Genomic DNA, 20888 nt, shown 5'->3' with positions numbered 1-20888 from the left:
AGAACAAATCGCCGGGCTAACGAGACGCAAGAAGAAAACAACACGCATACGTTTTATTTACGTCGTCCTTTTAAAGTTGGGTAAAATCGTACTTTTAAATTTTTATAACCATAATTTCAAAAAGTTTTGCTAATTTAATTTTCTGTATGTACCTTTATTGTTAATTTCCTTAGCGTTTAGTTATATTACAAGACTATCGGACCATCCGCGACTTCGTCCACATGAAATGAAAAACCATGTATTTTCCGGGATTAAAAATTTAGTTTATATGGTGCTCAATAACCTCCCCTATCTTCCAGTGAAAATCCAACTAAAAGAGACAAACAGATTTTAAAAAAGCTTGTTTGTGTTTTGGTATCGTTTAAATAACTATAAAGATACACAGTTATTTTCAAATCACAGACAGACATTTACATTTTATTTAAATGTATTTATAATAATATATTCATGAACAATAACTTACTTATGGTATCCAATGTTTAGAGTAATATTTTATCGGGTAGCGAACTATCCAAATTTGGAAACTTACTTTAAATTTAATCGGTCACAGGAAGGAGTCGAAATTTGATTAGCGAAAATTGTTGGCACATGCGTCGCGAATTCTCGAATAAATTATTGGCGTTACGGTAAACAAACTACGTGTATAAAAAGATCGTAACAATCTACCTACGATAGTGTGAAATAGTGTAAAGATTTGCGCCGTTAGTCACTGACTACGAGACATAACACACATGATTCACATATTGAGTCAAAACACTGAAAGAGTAAATAAGACGCCAGTGAGTAAGAACGAAATGCGTATAGATTATGACATCCAATTGATGTTTTCACGTTGAGGTCATAAGCACCGGTTAGACCAGGCATGTGAGGTAGTGTGAACCTACCAACTTTCTTCGTAGTATGAACTCAAATCGTGTTAAATTTCAATTGAATTCATCTATTAGTTTCGGAGAGTCTGAAAATCCTAAAACCTTGGGATTTAAACGGCTTTAGTTAATGAACCATTGTGCTGGCACCGCCTTCAAAGTGATCAGAAGGGAGTACTTAAGATGCAATTTTTAGATTTTTTTAGTTTATTTTTGTGATTATGAAGTTGGTTGATTTTTTTGTAAAAAAGATTTTATTTTTCTGTTTTACGGTGTTCTACCAATACGGTACGTAGTACGGGCAATTTAGTTATTTTCATTTTAACACAAAATTACTGAACCGATTTTCAAGAAAATTAAATGAAACTAATCTGGATGTATACTCATTGAAACAAAAAAAAAATTTCGTAATTGGTTAAGACATAACGAAGTTATGAGGTAAAAAAGATTTAAAAAAAAATTGAGATCCTCTTCCTTTTTTTTCAAGTCGGTTAAAATATCTTCAATTGAATAGCGAGAGTAATGTATATTGAATGAGCTTAGATGTGCACTATGATCGAAATCGGAAGAATGTCCGGCTGGTTGGCACTCGCCACTCGCCACCGTTAAGTCGCACGCATTAGTGATTCACACAAGTTCACCGGACAATTAGCAAAGGCTGTCCACCTCTGGGCCATGTATTTATTCATCGGATGTACAACGATTACCATAATCGACAGCATCGCGCGTGCCGCATACGGAACTACGGGCCTAGCGTTGTTCATTGACAAGATGCACCAGAAAGTATGTATCGCTTGTATTTAAAACAAGGGTAAAGGAGATCGACCATTTTTCATACATCAATGGGCCCTAATTTAATGAATGAACCGATACCGATATATTAGATCCACTACGCTGCTCCGATGTAGGCTGGCGGAATATCCTAATGAATACCTAATTTCTCGTTATTCTCCGTATCTTTAAGTACCACGCTCACTTAAAGTCTTCGTTATAGTCTGGCAAGTTTGTTGATGACACTCCCATGATATGCAGGTGCCGGGGGGAAAGATTGCTCGTGCGGGGAAGTGAGGTGCATCAGTCGTCGGTTTTTCATTCATCACTACACGCCCCCCGGTCCGCGCGGACCATCGAGAGTGTTACGAACGAAGTTACCAAACTATAGTACATCATAAATGAAATGAGATACTTCAGTCGTCCAGTTTATTAACTGTCTACTTCTTCCCCCAGGATTCGTCAACGTCTGCGCAGCAGTGTGTCTGCTCCTCCTGGTGGGCGGTCTCTCCCCCCAGTCCTCGGCGGCTCCTCACAAAAGAACCATGGACCGACAGCGCCGCTCGTCCTCTCAGGAGAACGGTCTATGGGGGAACCCATGTGATTATTCAAATGTAAGTCATTTTATTATTCTCACTTTACTCAAAGAGCTTTAAAAGCTTTACGAACGTTGGAAAGTTCGTTAACAACCCATATTCGGCTCACTGCTGAGCTCGAGTCTCATCTCAGAATGAGAGGGGTTAGGCCCAATGCGGATTGGCAGACTTCACACACGCAGAGAATTATGTATGTTTCCTCACGATGTTTTCCTTCGCCGTTTGAGACACGTGATATTTAATTTCTTAAAATGCACACAACTGAAAAGTTGGAGGTGCATGCCCTGGACCGGATTAGAACCCACATCCTCCGGAATCGGAGGCAGAAGTCATTTCCACTGGGCTATCACGCCTGTAACTGTGTTGGAAACTTAACCCACTTGAAACTTAAATAACTGACTAAAACACTTAGGTAACCTCTATATACAACCTATACAATTTCATCCGTTGGACTACATTATCGTACTTCTAGCACAAAAATTAAAAAATAAAACTTGTAAACAATTGGACAGTCATATTTTAGTTCGCTGATTCATAAAAATATTGAAATACTTTCTGACTGGCGTTTCCGATATGTGGCTGCGACTTCTAGATACACAAATAAAGTAATTGATGTGCAGAACTATAAATTAACTATTTTTAGGTAGCAATAATAGCTTAATTACTTGAGCATGAAAATTAACTGTTATAATTTTATTTTGCTCCATTTATCAATTTTACTCGTAGACCGGATATACGTCGAGTCTCTTTCATTTTGACGGTCACTGTATCTTCAGAATCGCTTCGACTGTATAAAAATGTAACTGTCCATACTGCATTTTCAATATTAAGGTCTCCCGCACACGAGCCTCCAGCCACAACCACAAAACGCCGCTACCGACGTATTTCCTGTAGCTTTCATACATTTTACATGGACTCGCCGCACACGGTTGACGCCGGTAGCCGCCACACGCTACAATCGCCGCTGGTCGCTTCTTGTGGCCCGCACCGACCACTAAACGCCGCCACACGTCACTCGCGCAATTCCACACCCCTCTCTTATCTCAGTAAACCTGTTAGAGTCGATAAGTAGCAGCCAAGCGCAAGTGTCGATCACCGGCCACAAGTGGCTGTCGCGCGCTTCAGCTACTTTTGTGGCCATTTCTTGCTACTTGTGGAGGCGTTAGTGGCTGTCACGTGTGGCCCGTGTGCGGCGACACTTGGTAAAAAGAAACGTTTTTAATTTTGCGTTGTTTATTTCCAGCCAGCGCCATCTGTGTACTCAGAGAAACTCGCAAAGGAGGTGTCCTCGCAAGCGAGGAACGCGTACGAATTTACGTCCAAGTACAAAGACAAAGTTGTAAGTATTATTTAATATCCATTATAAAATTATCGTTATTCGCTTTCATTGATGGATCCATGCGGTTGCGGGGCGAGACAATCGCGTAGTATTCGCGCACGCTTAGTATGCCCGCCGCGTCGTACTAAATAAACGGACGTGGAACACTGCCGGCCAATACCAATAGCACTTTGAACTGAGGACATCGGTGCATACCTTTAGGGCCTGATATTATTATGATTTTATCAGTTGCAGAATAAATGAAACAATCTATCGTAATAGTCCCAAGTGGCTCACTTAATCGTATGTTTATCGTTGACATTTCTAAAAGACAAAGACGTCAAATTGCTATGTGTATTCGTTCTTAAAAGTTCCACATGGTATCCATACATTAACGATTCCTTGCGTGCACGTTTTTGTCGCCATTTTCTCATCGCGTCGGATGGCGTGGCAGGGAGATTGCATCGGCACGGGCGCCGCCGGTTTCGCCTCTATATGTCCGGTCCGACGCTTCCTCCATTTAAATTTTGGGTTGGAATCGCTTCCATACCTATCACGCATCACGCCATGTCCAATCAGAACTCACAGTTTCAGTATGGTGCAATATTCACATGCACCATATTTAATCTTAGAGAATTTAAAATCATTAGAATTTAAATGATCGATCGTTTAGTTATCGTTGCGCAAATATCCGCATTTGCATTCAGAAATCAAACAAACCAGAGTTACTAGAAACATAAATAAGACAATCTGTGATTCCGCTGCTAAGAATACAATATTTCCGAATCGGAAGTAAGGTGGCCCGATCAACGAGCAATAATGCGGTGTCGTTGTCGCGCCTCGAATCATTTATGGATGACCTTCTACTAACTCGATCAATCGTCTCAACGCAAGTGACGGTGCATGTATACATTTCGTTTGTGATAGACGAAGTTAAAAAGCGATACGGTAGGCAGCGGTCAATGGAAATGTGACTGTGGATCGTCATCGTATCGGTATATGCCGCAGTGTAGTGTGGCGTTGGTGTATGAGGTATGGTGGCATTTGTAATAGGCTCGCCGGTCGTAACGACGGCGACGTCCTGTCCGCTCGCTGCTGCCTCCCCGTCGTAAAATGACATTATCGACGCACAGTAGCCGGAACGAAGTACAGGACGGTGCGCGTACGCATCGAATACTGATTGCGCATTAATATTGCGCTACGCACCTGCCCGATGATTCTTTTCTGTCTCTCCCCTTAATGTCGGTCATTCGTTACTAATGTATCATATTTATTGCGGTTTAGACGAAGCTCCGGCACGATGAACTGCCATTGTTAACGCTCCAAGGACTTGCTCTTTGTTTTGGCGCCGCAGTTTTCTTTTCATTCACTTTACATGTTACGGTCAATACCGATAGATTTGCGACAGTTCACGATAATACAAAGCAATGTATACTGAAACGGCACGGTACCTCACCGGGAAACATAAAATATACAATGACAGAGAATAAACCCGTGTGACACATCCGAGTAAAGCGCAATATCCGAATTACTCGCGCTATCATATTATCTGTCGTCAGCCCATTCCTTATAAATAACTGCCCGCGCTGTACCGAGAACGTAATAACAAATTCAACGAACCCTACCGGTACTGTGTGACTGCGCTGCGGCCACCGTGTGAATGTGCTATAACACATTTAGACCGATGTCAAATCATATTTTGACTCGAAAAACTGTTTTGATACCCATCAAAAAAAGGTTACATTCTTTGCATTTTATAAACTGTAACGCGATACGTGGCGGAACACCACGCGATTCGAGCTGAGACTATCTGCGAGGCTTATCGCGGCGTAATGTCGTCCGATATATAAACATTGAAATGTACGTTACATACAATATGTAATGTACATACTTAGTGCGATAGCGCGGTTCACACGGGCGACAAGCTGTCTGCCTCACTGGATGCTAGGGCTGTCAAGCGTATATACTCGTATAATATAGTGTCGTACTGCATTACGGATCTGAATTTATTGCCGGCTCTTCTCCGGTAAACTAAGTCTTACATGAAATCGATGAATTTTGATTCGATTTAGTACTTTATATAGTTTAAGAAATGAATAGTAGATAAAGTAGTATGGGATCTAACAAACCAACCGTATATTAAAAAAATATATTAACGTGTAATTTCCTTAACTTTTAATCATTGTGTCGCGTATCCTAAATCTATATTAATTACTGCGTTCTAAACATGTCAATGTCATTGCCATTGGTGTGCTTTATTAAACAAACCATTTGTTGTAAATGGTAGTACGATTAGTGGTGTAATTTTTTTATAGCTTAGTCTGAAAAATACTAGGTATATTTCGCTGAAATGTTGGCAACCCTATTGGACGCGTATGTATTGCCGTACCGTAAATATTGCGCGGCGCGTGTGTGGGTGCATGTTTATTTGATAAGCTTCCGATGCTTCGTGCTACTTATCCGGATGCTATGTCATCGAATCTCTTACCTAGTGCCCACCCACGGGATCTCTAAATGCTAACGTAGCAATTATATAATTATGGGAAGCGAAGGTCGCTGTATATAGTTTAATATTATATATTTATATATAAGCTTATATATAAATATATTTTAATAGATGTTATGCTATGTTACTTGTCAAATTGAAAGTATTTAATATACGAGTTGTGTTAAATGTTATTTATTTGATATGAAGCAAATGAACATTTCATAGGGTTGACGCTATTATTAGAATTTTTTTATTAAAGGAATCTATTTTATTATGTTACCCCTATTATCTCAGTATTGTCGATAAAGAAATACAGAAAGTCAAAGCAGCATTTAAACATATCTATTGATTATTGCATTGACTTTGAATATACACTTTCTTACATTTTCCTAAAAAAAATAGGAATTTATTTTATTAATTACGTTTATATATTGACATTTTGGTTGTAACTATTTATTTATTTACTAACTAGCGGACGTCAGCGACTTTGTCCTCGTGTAAGTAGTTTTTTCAATATCCCGCGGTAACCGTGGATTTTTCAAGGATACATAGCTTATATGTTGCACAATAAACGTCCAGCCGTTCCTGAAATAAGCCCGGACAAACTGTTAAACGAGACTAATGTAAATAAATATATACTTACATGATACATACACTAAATAAATAAATGTATGCAATATATTAGTGTAGGCAAAGTTTAGGATATGGCTCGATGGACCGGACGAACACCTGCGTTCTGTTACGTGCTCACTGACAACACATTCCATCTGGAGATAACAACAATTGACTATCTAATATTTCAATATTGATACACAGTTTAAAATATTTGATTTTGATTTTCTATGACAATCAAAGTGTGACCCTTTGTACGATTCATTTCTGTTTTGACACGTCTATGACAATCAGAATTTGGTCCTTTGTACAATTAATTTCTGATTTGGCAAATCAAATAATATTGCTTTTGGGTTCCTATGTACATACACGAAACCAGAGTTCAGTAGTTCCTGAGATTAGCGCGTTTAAACAAACAAACTCTTCAGTTTTATAATACTATAGGTATAGGTTTGATTTGTCTATTAAGATTTATTATTTACTGACACATACAAACACTTAATTAATTATTATAAAAATAATAAAATTTCATCGACACTTACGAGTAATCAGTATAAATCACATATTTTGATGTTAAGAGATTATAATATAGCTTACAGAATGTAAAATAAGAAACTTAGTACATACATGGTAATTAAAAAAAATCGTTTGGTGTGAAATTAAGTCGTATTGTGATATAACAGTTGTATTGATTTTATCAAATTTATTTAGTATTTTATGTGTAAAGATGGAATTGTAGATTGACATTGATATATAGGTAATATTTTGGCCAACAAATACAACAATGGTTATTTTGATATATTGACAAAATCGATAAACATCAGTATGAATATAAATTGTTGATTCCACACCGATGTTTGGAAACTTTTCGCCGCACAAAACGATAAGGCAGATAACAGTTATACAATACAACGATTTTCGGGAGTTTGTCACGATTTGTAAGCGTTTAATTAGCCTTATTGTTGGCTAACAATATTACGAACAAATCAATCGTATTTGGAGGGGTCAGTTCTATCAACACGGTTGCATCTGCCTTCGATTGTTAAACGCGATGGATTTTGCAATCCTATTATGTAACTGTTAAGGTTTAAAATTGAACAATTGCTATTGGTCACGTATGCTCTGGACGTAGTGTCAAATTTTTAATATCGAAACGGTTTAGTTACGTGTCGTGTCGGTAGCAGCGGTATGAACTCGTGTTCCGATCTCATCTTTCACACGACCTTGACTCAAACACTAAACTGCAACCAAATTAAGCACAACTTATCTATACTAATATTATATAAATATATATAATATTACTTATTACTTTTAATAATAAACTAACTGACGCCCTGCATTCCCGTGAGAATAGGGGGATAAAATCTAGCCTACAGTTCGTTTCATGTAGGATGATGCGGGTGACAGTTCGTTTCACTCTTGAAAGTTTGCCGCGATTCACGACAATACTACGCATTATATAAACGTCATACAGGTGACTGTCACAGTAACCCATGCTATCTGACCCTTTAGATGCTATTCTAGTAGTAAAATAATTGTTAAAATCCATAGATTACAATACACAATATTTAATTAGATTACTAATATTAGACGTCTTGTTGAGGAAAAATACACATTTAATTATGTTTACTGTAAAGAAAAGCAGTAGAAAAAACTTTTCAAAAGTTCAATTGATTGCAGGTAAAATAAACTGTGTACGTTGCTTAATCGAGTGGAAAATTTTCACAACATTTACGTTCCATTTTAGCTGTGCAATTTAACTGTACCTATGGCTAAACTCTTTTCTATATAACGGACTGTAACATTTTAGAATAAGTTAAATATAAGACTACATTGTCTTTATTTATGTATTCTAGTATAATATATGGCAGTTAAATCAGTTAGGTTTCATTTTCAATGTTTTGATGTTGAATGAACGATTTTGTTCGATAATATAATAAAAAAAAATCACTTACGTTTGGATTTTTCGTGGAGCTATAAAGCTCAAAATAATTCACAAACATTGAGAAGCCTGCTTTTTTTAAAAAAAAAAAATAGTTTATATACCGTAAAAATTTACAATAATGCATACCATAATGGTGTCATGGAATAGCAAGATGTCAATTCACTCGCATACAAGATTGTCACTGCCAGGATCGGTTCTCCGACCTTATATATACTGTCTGGAAGAGAGGAAATCGCGCCACATCTGATCCAGTTCAATCGTCTTTTCCATGAAAGTCAATCAACGTTCATACTAAGTAGTGGCACTATTTTAATCGTTCAAAGAAATCAACGGGACCGGTAGCGTGACAAAGCTGATTCATGCTCACAGCCAAAGATTTTATGCTGTTAGATATGTTACGTGCATACAAAATCACCGCAAAAAGTGATACGAATTTAGCTACTTCACTGAGCGCGTACATGTACAATGTTCTGTTTACTTACATTTTATATTAATTTATGTAGATATATTTATACTTTTTACACTTCCTGAACACACAACTCGAAATTGTCATCGATATAAATCGTTAGATGGGTACCTCCATACTAAAGAACGCACTATTTTATGTCATTACCCAAAGACGTGCACGCACATCTTATCTTACAAGCGTATACTGTGAGTGGACGTGGACTTAAAAATATTTACTGTTTTTTTTTATTATAATCCCATAATTATGCCTTCGTTTTCATTTTGGAAATGTAAAAACACAAGCTATAACATGAATAAAGAGAAATGTGTTACGAGTGACATTGACAACGACAATTTTGCGACGCCCCATCTACTTGTAAACAATATTTAGGTATTGCTAAATATAAGTTTCGTTGTTTACTATAGGATTAAATAAAATTAAGCCACCTTTGTTCCCCTCAATTTCGATGCTGAAATATCTGATAGTACAAAATCTTTGCTCACAGCAGACGCTATGGTTTTGAGCACCCGTGTGTTAATTGATTTTACAATTTTGATTAGCATCCTTAATATATCTTTATTCCTTTAATTAAGTGGTTTCCGCAAAGACGTTTTTATTGTATTTTTTTTGGGCTTGTTTATTCGTATGGAGGAATTACCTCATTATTGTCACAAATTTCTATTCGAAATTCGTTTATTTCAAGTAGGCATAGTTTAAAGACACTTTTGAAACGTAATTTTTTACTACTTGTAGACACCAAAGTCCGGCCGCTCAGAGATTGCGTTTCATACACCTGTCACCTTTTTATATATTTCTTAATTAATTAATTTTCAATATTTTTTATTTAAATTTAAGCCCAAAATTGATACGTTTATTTTAAGTTGGCTTAGTTATTCCATTTTTAATGTTATTATTAATTTATAAAAAATATTTAAATTGACATTATCTCTCTCATTGACATTGACAGGTGTCAGAAACGCATTCTCTGAGCGGCTGGACTTTGCCAGCGGTTGGGAAGGCATGTTCTGCTGAGAAGGGCCGGCAATAAACTAATTTGAAATCATCATACTTTAGAATTTTTGTGTAAAGTTGAGATCCGATCCAAACATTTGGATTCTAAAGTACCAAATAAGTAATTTAAAAATTCAATTGCATGACAATTAATTCTCTATTGTTTGCTTTGTTACAGGCAAAACTGCACAGTTACCAAAGTTTCGACGTGCTTTTGCCAGACTTCAGTAGTAATGACTGGCTTCGGAACTTCACATGGTTCCCTGAAGAAGGTTTGCCTAAAGAAAAAGTCCTCTACCAGCCCATGCCTGACGAATATATGGATAAAGTCATGGTAAGTTTAAATTATTATTTAATTATTTCAAATAAGTTTGATCTACTATAAAAAAGGATTGTTCTTAATTAATTCATCATTATCAGCTAATTTATCGGTCTAAGAAAGGACTCCTCTAGGATATACTCCTATAAGGAGGAAAGTACATATTGAGATGACAATGTTATTAGATAATGGTGATAATTAATGACGAAAACTCAAAATTAAAGTTACGGGGGTCCCAAAGCGCCTAGGTCCGAGAAGAGCCCATAACAAACTCAGTTCGTAATGCTCGATGATTGACATCAATTGTTTCTCTACTACGTAAAACAAAGGCAAAAGCAATAAATGTTTTACCATAAAAAATATATAAGGAAAGTAATGTTATCTCAAACGTTTGACTCGTTAAGATAATGACGGTTACTTAACCGACCGATCTGATTGTTTTATAATCGAAGGGCGGCGAATTCGCTGATGCCAAAAACGTGCATCCGTGTAAGTTTTTCAATCGATTTCAAAGAATCGACATCGTCGGTGGCACTCATTGTTGTCAGCCGACTGTCATTTACGTGAGAACACAATGGTTTTGCAATGTGGACATTTAATCTGAACGTAATCAACCAGTTTTCGACTGATACAGAGATTCCATTGGCCGTAGAGTAGTGGAAGATAAAAATAAGATCAATGAAAGAATTACACGGATTCACAACAGAAATTCTAACTTCTAATGCGAATATGAGTTTGTTTGTAAAGCTTTTACGCGAAATAAATATATCATTTTTACTAAGACAGTACTTTCAATATGCTAATTCACTCAGTTTGACGTGTGTCAGCATATTACGAAAATGAGATATTATATAAACCTCTAACAAATGTCATCCGTTGCCTACTGAAACTATTCTAACATATTAGAATAAACATTAATTGAATTGATGTTTATTCTAATATGTTTGTCTAATAAAGACAAACTAGTGAATAGGCCAGTTGATCATGATTTGCAATCTAACTCTACCAATACGATTAACTCTGAACATCAACTGGTTAAAGAACTGATTTTAATATTTTATGAAACTATGAACCTAAAATAACCCTAACAAAATTTTAGATAAATAATGTACCTACTTGTTAAATACTCTAGTTGGAAGTGCAGCAAACAAAATGGACATAAACGTTTTTGATTGTGTATCATCTTTATTGCGAATTGTAAGAGACCCTGAGATTCAATGAAGTCTTCCCCCATCTATGAACATTACAGTTAGAAGAACTGTTAACTAATGCACGTTTCCTTTGTTCGCAGAGCAAAATTGACGAATTGTTACCGTCAATGTACAAGGGTCTTAAGATGGTGGTGGCCGGGCTGTACTCCATCAGTGAGGACGGCCTCAGCAGAGACATCGATTCAGACGAAAGTTTGAGGATCAACATCAAGCATAGCATGCACCATGTTCGCGCAGTCTTATGTTTGTTTGATGTAAGTACTCGTATTTCTTAAACGTTATTTCATATTGTTTCATCATCATATCAGCCGATGGACGTCCTCTGCAGGACATAGGCCTTTTGTAGGGACTTCCAAACATCACGATACTGCGCCACCTGCATCCAGCGAATCCCTGCGACTCGCTTGGTGTCGTCAGTCCACCTGGTGGGGGGTCGACCAACATTGCGCTTACTAGTGCGGGGTCGCCATTTCAGCACTTTGGGACCCCAACGTACATCGGCTCTTCGCACTATGTGCCCCGCCCATTGCCACTTCAGCTTCGCAACTCGTTGAGCTATGTCGGTGACTTTGGTTCTTCTGCGGATCTCTTCATTTCTGATTCGATCACGCAGAGATGGTCCTAACATAACTCGTTCCATCGCTCGCTGTGTGACTTATTGTTTGCTTTTTATTAATTCTTTAATCGTTTTGTAACATTTAATTGTAATAATGTGATTTTTTCGACGTAAACCATTCAAACTTTTTAAATATTTATCTTTCATGTATAATTTGGAAAAAAGTTCTTATAAGCGATTTAGAAGTAGAGTGAACTAACTGGCAGAAATATTGACGTAACGTAAACGCGTCAAACAAAGTACCAGGGTAACAGAGAGACTAGGAGGTTTTATAAATTTTCTCGACAGAAATTTCACTGTCTATGTTCCTACTTATACAATAGAGTAAGGTAGGGTTCACAATACATATTTTTGTTTGTTATTGTTACCATTTGCTATTTTTTATTTAAATTTAAACAAAAAGAACTTCTTTCCTGACGGGTGTCCACCTTTCGCACATTCTTTTTTATTCGAAATAGTTGATCTAATATATATTTTTTTTTGTTACAGGAAATAATGCGATCCCGCAGTTTACCAATCGCGCCGTTGCCCGATGCGGAGGTGCCAGACATCAAGCAACCCGACAAACTGTCTAACGTCCTGCTAGTGTACCGGGACACTCTCAACTACTTGGAGTACCTCACTCAAGTGTTCCAGAAAATGCACGACGTCCACTCCAAGAATAAATAAGGCTTTCGCCGATCGCGTTACTGCAAAACTCATCGGACGACCGTCGGGCAGTTGTTGTTGACCCGAATTGTTTTCGGCTTCTACTTAATTTGTTGGTGCTTTTATTTATGACTTAATTTGTAATTATGTAAACGGTGTCGTCCGCCAGAGCCCGCACCGACAAGACTGTCTCGACACCTAACACGAACTTTGAAAGTTCTGTTGCACTATTAGTTAGCGTAGTTTTTTTCAGTATTTATTAAACATTTTTTTTTCTATTCTAGCATTTTGTGTCTCGGAACAGTCTTGCCTCGTGTGGGACTCATCGTTGGTTCGACAGTGAATCTCCTCGGTAGCTCAATTGCTTGCACCTTTGGCTGTTCATAAAGTAGAAAATGTCTTTGCCATTACATTGCCATTTTGGTCTAGAGCGAATTAGTTCCTTTTATACATATATATATTTTTTTGTAAATAGTGACGAATTTAATACGTATTATTTATTGTTTAACTGGCAGCTAATGTTTCGAAATTTTCCGATATCCTAGTCAAGGTCCTAACTTATTTATTGCTTGATTTATCTTCAATTTAGTTTCAATTATATTTTTATGATATAAATTAGTATTATTCTCCATTCCACCAGGCTTGGGTGTTGATGTGTTAGTAAATTTATTAGATGAATGTCGTGTCTATGGCTGGTTCATGATTATTGACGATGTTTTTTTTTATTCCTTTTGTGACTGGTGCAGTCGATGCTGCGAATGATTTTAATTGTACATTATATTTCATTACTTAAACTCGATTATTTGTTAACTATTTATATTCCTGTTAAAATCCAATGAAATATAACTAGCTTTAATACGGCAGCTGTTAATTATATTATTGTAAAGTACAGAGCCAGTGTATTTATGACTTAATCATTATTTGTATAGTTCAAATAGTATTTATAATTGTGCAAACATGATGCTATGTTTGTGATATTAAATTATTATTACACTAAACTTTATTTCTTTTATTTATATTCCTTCATATGCAAATAAATATAATTATACCACCACCGAACATAGGTTTAAACAGATTATGCAGGACTATTAGCCAACGTTATATCTATACTAATATTATAAAGCTGAAGAGTTTGTTTGTTTATTTGATTCAACGCGCTAATCTCAGGAACTACTGGTTCGATTTGAAAAATTATTTCAGTGTTAGATAGCCCATTTATCGAGGAAGGCGGGAACGGAAACCACGCGAGTGAAACCGCCCGGCTTCAGCTAGTATATTTATATAATGAAACAGAAATCTAGTCTACAGTTTCAAGCGAGTAAAGCAGCGAATCATTGCGAAAAGTTTAGTGACAAAACTACTTGGAGTCGCATTTATGTTTACACAAGAAACATGTTGCAAATGATCCAAAGGAGAAACTACCAACATTCTTTCCAATTCTTCTTCTTCTTCTTTAAAAGAATATTTGTCATATTTTCTAAATATGATCAATATTCCCATTTCCCTCCAACTAGTCGAGAAAGACTGTATTAGGAGTGGGTACGACAATAGACGGGGCGGGGATCGAACCACCACAAATTATACTTAGAGAAAGACCTGTGAACTGGTAGCAATCACTATTGACAGTAATAACGTTTCATAACGCTGTAATCATAATTAACAACTTATATTCAACTCACTGTTGGGCACGAGTCTCCTCTCAGAATAAGAGGGGTTAGGCTATTAGTCCATCACGCAAGCCCAATGCGGATTAGCAGACTTCACACACTTAGAAAATTAGGTAAATTCAGAGACGCAGGTTTCCTCACGAAGTTTTTCCTTCACCGTTTGAATGTTCGCTTGATTCTTATATACTTTATGTAATGCATTTAATTTGGCATTAATTTTATTTGATCTATAAATATTAGACGATCAAAGAACACCCTGTATTTCAAAGGACTCTTGTTCCCATGGGCGAGACTGGAAACAATTTCACATCTTTGCTCAAAGCATTCACAAGCCGAAGCAAACTCGTATTTGCATTGGTTGACTTAGTCGCCTTGACGAATTAGAGCTCGCGCTGAAAATAATAAAAAATAAAACCGGCCAAGTGCGAGTCGAATGCATACGAATGGTTCTGTAACATCTGTACTACTAATATTATTGAGAGGCAAAGTTTGTGGTATTGTAGAATGTCTGGATCTACTACACTACACTTGAAAACCACGTTACTTGTGATCTTCATAGGCTATATTTTATTCCCGTATTCTCACGGAATACAAGAACTACGAGGGTGAAACAGCCGGGCGTCGGTTAGTTATCTATAAAAACGGCCAAAAACCATGGTTGTTGAATGGGAGCCTTCCTGTATATTTTATCATTCTACTGTTTAGTATTTTACTTTATATTTTCTTTTCGATTGTCTTACTACGTGATAGTTCATGGGCGAGCCAGGTGACAGGTGGACGGATGGATGGACAGTAGAGCTTAAATAGTATGCTCCCATTTTACCTTTTGGGTACGGATCCCTGAAACATACGAGACTTTTCCTCACCTATTCATAAAATCTTACGCCCTTGATTTTAAAGGCGAGTTTCGCACAACATATAGTACGGCTTCTGTAAGTATCGGCGCGATCAAAACTTAGCCGACTTATTTATTTAATAACTTAGTGGTAGCAACTTGTCGTCAGGAGTCCTCCAGGTGCTATATTTGTTTAGGGATTAGACATTAGTATAAAAAACTTCTTTGCTTTTGACCTCCTACCTTGCTATTTAATAACTGAACACAGTTTACATAATATCTATTGAAAACCCCCGTGGTCACCGCTGTCATCTTTGACCTCTATTTTATAACTAGACGACGCCTCATGGTTTTATCCGAGTAACTCCCGTTCCCGTGAGATTACGGGGATAAAATATAGCACATGACATAACGTGGATTTCAAGTGGTAAAGGAATTTTCAAAATCGGTTTAGGAAATCCAGAGATTACCCCTACAACACCACAAACTCAACCTCTTTATAATGTTAGTTTAAAAGTATAGACATGAGTTAATCACAGATCACCAAAATAACGTAATTGTTGTTAAAATCATAATTTTAACAACATTTTCTTTCCTACATCCCCTTTCTACATCCCCTTTTTTCTATAGACTTAATTTCCTGTGAAAATGTAAAGAATATCGTGATATCGTGATATCGTATTAGATAACTTAATTATTTAGTTAGCAATTTTCGGGTCTATAGTATTCATAAAATCAGTTATAATTTCAATGACAGCAATTAGGAATGATTTAGAAATCATAACTTTCATAATTGCCAAGGCTTAGTTTAGTTAACCAATTGCGTAGTTTTTACAATGATTTCGAATCCAATATTTTATTAGTTCCAGAGACGGGCATAACGTTTCCTATTAGTGATAAGATCTATTATTAAGATCACACTTAGAGTATCTAAGTACCTACTTTTATTGTGCCATGAAATTTTCTTCTTCATCATCAAGTCAAGTCAAGTAAGAATTCATTAATTTTTTTTTATTCTCTACAAGTTAGCCCTTGACTACAATCTCACCTGATAGTAAGTGATGATGCAATCTAAGATGGAAGCGGACAAACTTGTTAGGAGTAGGATGAAATCCACACTCCTTTCGGTTTCTACACGACATCGTACCGGAACGCTAAATCACTTGGCGATACGTCTTTGTCGGTAGGGTGGTAACTAGCCCCGGCCGAAGCCTCCCGCCAGCCAGACCTCAACCAATTAAAAAAATCTCAATCGGCCCAGCCGGGGATCGAACCCAGGACCTCCGTTTTGTAAACCCACCGCGCATGCCCCTGCGCCACGGAGGCCGTACAACGGAGGCTTAGTTTACAAGCACTTTCTAAAGATTAAGTAATATAATTAGATAAGGGTTATAATAATTACTCAAAAATTTACGAGGGTTCCAAACACCTTGGTCCGAGAAGTAAACCTCATAAAAACCTCAAAAAAACAAACCTCATAAAAACTCACGACAGGATTTTTCTTTTTTAGTTTTTAAGTAACCAAATCATCATCATCATCATCATTATCATCGATAGACACCCACTGCTGGACATGGGCTTTCCAACACCACAATCCTGAGCCGCATGCATTCAGTGGCTCCCTGTCATCGGTTCATCTGGTCGGGGTCGACCAACAGTGCCCGTGTGTGCGTGGTGACCTTTTCCGCACATTGGTACCCCAACGTCAGCTCTTTAAACTACTTGATACTTCAGCTTCGCGGCTCTATGATTGCTCCATCGCATTCAGACTTCTTAATTACAGACTATAAAATCGCTTGGCAGTACATCTTTGCCGGGAGGGAACTAGCCACGGCCGATGTCTATAACCAGACTAATGATTGCGGATTGTGAATTGTGAAAACTCTAACCCCGGAATTCATAGTCGTGAAGTGAACAATCCCCCACAAACCAATATTCAGTATTCACCCAGGGGCTGACTATTGAATCATCCTTCATTGCATTTCATAAACAAACTACTGGAGAGCCCCTAGGTGACTGGAGTTTCAAGCAAATGTTGTCTATGATTTTACATTAGATCTTTGAAAATTCTGTGACAGAACCACAGAGAGACGTATTTTGTTAATTCTTTGACATTTTACAAAATAATTGAGTTTCTATTTTCTAATATTTTCATTTACTTTTTGTTTTTATTTATCATAGTAAAATTTAATTCGTTCAAGAGTACAATAGATTAATTTTATCAAAAAGTTTCTTTCTCACAAGAAGGAGTTGTTAGAAAAATATTGAAGATATGTAGACGAACATGATCATAATCAAAATTATCAGCCGATGGACGTCCACTGCTGGACATAGCCGTCTTGCATGGACTTTCAAACACAACGGTCTCGAGGCGCCAGCGTCCAGCGGCTCCCTGCAACCCGCTTGAAGCCCTCGGTCCACCTAGTGGGGGTTCGACCAACACTGCGATTTCATCGTCTCTTCGAACTATGTGGCCTGCCCATTGCCACTTCAGCTTCCCGACTCGCTGTGCTACCTATGTCAGTTACTTTGGTTTGTCTGCGGATCTCCTCATTTGTGATACGATCACGCAGAGAAATCCCAAGCATACTATTTACTGTATAAGTAGTTTGATATTTCATAATTTTGTAATGTGGAATCCTACTTGAAATAAAAAAATTATTGTAAGAGGAAATTTGTTTATTTTACTCAAAACCACCTATAATTACCTCAAATAATTACAAGTAGGTACTATTATGCTGTATTTTCTTACAATTTATAGTAAGTGCAGTAAATAAATATAAGTGTAGCTTATCCATAGGAATAGTGGTAAAATTGCATTTCACAAAGCTTTAGATCACATAATATTATATATTTAGGAGGTAGGCTTGGCCCGGTAATGGGCTGATAATAATGAACCACACAGTACTTATTGCAATTCTAAAATCAAACCTATATCCTTTTGATACAAAGTTTAACAACAATAAATACATAATTTACATATAACTTATAGTTATTATTGTATATTTCTATAGGGCCAGACTTAAATGAAAAATGCAGAAGTAAACATTTAATAATTATCTTTATTAAAGATGTGAATCAATAAATTTCATTCAATTAAGATTTGTATATATTTTCTATTGTTATGGACTTCAGAGTGAGTGACCACCTTACAATACACTGCACTCACTCCTACTACTTCGATATTAAATGCTGCTGACTTTTCAAGGTATGAGGGTCTTCCAATTACTGTGATCTGAAAACTCAGATTTTCAAGGACCAAAGTATTTTCAGTATTCTTGGTAAAACAGTATTCTCAGAGCTCATCACTGCTATTCCCTGCCATGATAGCCGGTTTCTTTAAATCTGTGTATAGGGTCCTCCGGGGTTGTTTATATGTATACCTATGCGTGACATCAATACAGCTTGACTTTTGGCATTTCTGTTATTTCATAGAATGCTTGATGGACTGCACCTACAGTCTGAAAATAAACATTATGTTAGTTACATTTATGTAGGTTATATATTTCCTAAATCAAAACTAGATAGGTATACCTAACATTTATATAGGTTAGATTACAAACAAACAAACTAATTAAATTCTTCATCATGAGTATGTTAAGCATGAGTCTCCTCTCAGAATGAGAGGGATAAGGTCCACCACGCTGGCCCAATGTGAATTGGCAGACTTCACACATGTAGAGACAATGTTTTTCCTTCACCGTATGAGACATGTAATATACATTTAAATTCATAAAATGCACATAACTGAAATGATTTGGAGGTGCATGTTTCAGACAGCATTTGAACCTACACCCTCCGAATAGAAAGCAGAGGTCATATCTACTGGGCTATATGGATTTTGACCTACTCCTAATTTATCTATACTAATATTATAAACAGGAAAAATTTGTTTGTTTGTTTTGAATAGGATCTGTAACTACTGAACTGATTTGAAAGATTCTATCACTGTTGGGAACCTACACCATCATAATCAAAGGCAGGGGTCATACCCACTGGGGTAATTGGTTTTATATCTACTCCTAATTTATCTTTACTAATAATAGAAACAGGAAAGATTTGTTTGTTTGTATGTTTTGAATAGGCTCTGGAACTACTGAACCAATTTAAAAAATTCTTTCACTGTTGGGAAGCTACACTATTCCCGAGCTCTATAGGCTATATTTTATCCCCATATTCTTACGGAAATGGGAACCACACAGGGTGAAACCGCGCGGCGTCTTCATGAACAAAAAATTATTGATAATGAACAAAGGTACGTACCTGATAACATCCCTTTTCATAGAAGCGAAGTGCTGCTAGAATGTATAATACTAGCGGTATTGGTTTTCCTCTCTTGGTCTTCTGTGTTCATTCTTCATCAAACAGAGGCATATTATGCCTAATATGAGAATCTTTCGTACATTCCATATCGCCATAGTATTATACTGGGTTTACGCAATTGCGAATATATATCTTGGGCACTGATATAACTCGCTGTTTATAACTTCACTTATAACGATCCGAACGTCCACTTTCTAATAAATAAATCACGAATAACAACAAAAAAAATGCCAGGGGATGGTTTGGCTGACAAATATCGGCAATTCAGCAGTCAGCCGCCAGCTCCTGTCAAATGAGGGGTTTCTTTTGTCTATGAAACGCGTAGGGGTTGAATTCGACACATAGCGGCTGAATAATCCCCTTAGGGGCCCCCTACTACGACTATGAATTCCACCGTTACTCTTGCAGGTCGACAAATTTGTTTTGATTTGTTGATAAGGTACATCTTCACCGTGTATTATAATAATAATAATAAAGTCTTTATACCCAAGACAATGGGAAAGAAAATTCTATTAAAATTTTATATTATGTATGAATCCCATTGTCTTGGGTATAGGCCTCCTCCAGCAGTTTCCATTCTCCTCTGTGCTATCCTGACTTCATCCAACCCTTGCCAGCCCCTTGGGCAATGTCATCAGTCCTAGTGGACCCTGCCATTCAGTGACGGTAAGTGTCCACCTGTCGTCTTTCAAGCGCGATACATGACCTGCCCATTGCCATTTTAGTTTCAAGGCATATTTTAAGGCAACTGTAGCTCTGGTTCTTTCTCTAATCATTTCATGTCTGACTTTATGGATATTTTTTAATTTCAGCATACTGCATTCTCACCGTGTAGTATAGGCTATATTTATTCCCTTATTGCTTTAGGAACGGGAACAACGTGGGTGAAACCGCGGGGCGTTCTATATATACGCGATAACATATGAGAGAGCAATCAACGTGTACACAAACGCCTATACAACGCGATACGACACTCGTGAATGGCTTATTTGAAGTTGCATGTGCATTACGTCGAAATATGTGACCCCCCACCAAGTCTATATTGACATAAATGCATAATGAATGCTGCAAGGTCACAAGAAGTAGGTACTGAAAATGAATGAATTACCATTGGAGAGAATGGAGACCGCGTACCAGCAAACGCAGTTTAGGACGCCCTGCAGCTAGATGGTCGGACGACATCAAGAAGGTAGTGGGAAGTGGCTGGATGAGGA

The 20888-nt window shown here is 37.2% G+C and overlaps 1 protein-coding gene and 1 long non-coding RNA gene across 2 annotated transcripts in view; one reads left to right on the top strand and one right to left on the bottom strand.

The window, feature by feature from the left end:
- LOC112048022 (gustatory and odorant receptor 22) overlaps positions 1-2165 on the top strand; it is a 140514-nt gene extending 138349 nt beyond the window's left edge. Inside the window, exon 3 of the transcript XR_008251399.1 lies at positions 2094-2165. The gene's annotated coding sequence lies outside the window, so the exon portion shown is untranslated. The remainder of the gene's footprint in view (positions 1-2093) is intronic.
- A 16228-nt stretch (positions 2166-18393) lies between these two features.
- Positions 18394-20067, bottom strand: LOC128198664 (uncharacterized). The gene is made up of 2 exons (XR_008251381.1): positions 19615-20067; positions 18394-18812 (listed from the first exon to the last, which is right to left on the bottom strand). It is a non-coding gene; the product is annotated as an uncharacterized LOC128198664 (long non-coding RNA).
- Positions 20068-20888: the final 821 nt, after the last annotated feature.

Source organism: Bicyclus anynana, chromosome 13 (assembly GCF_947172395.1).
Source record: "Bicyclus anynana chromosome 13, ilBicAnyn1.1, whole genome shotgun sequence".
In the NCBI taxonomy this organism is placed as follows: Eukaryota; Metazoa; Arthropoda; class Insecta; order Lepidoptera; family Nymphalidae; genus Bicyclus; species Bicyclus anynana.
The sequence above is the reverse complement of the archived record's forward strand: the minus strand, read 5'-3'. Positions and strand labels throughout refer to the sequence as shown.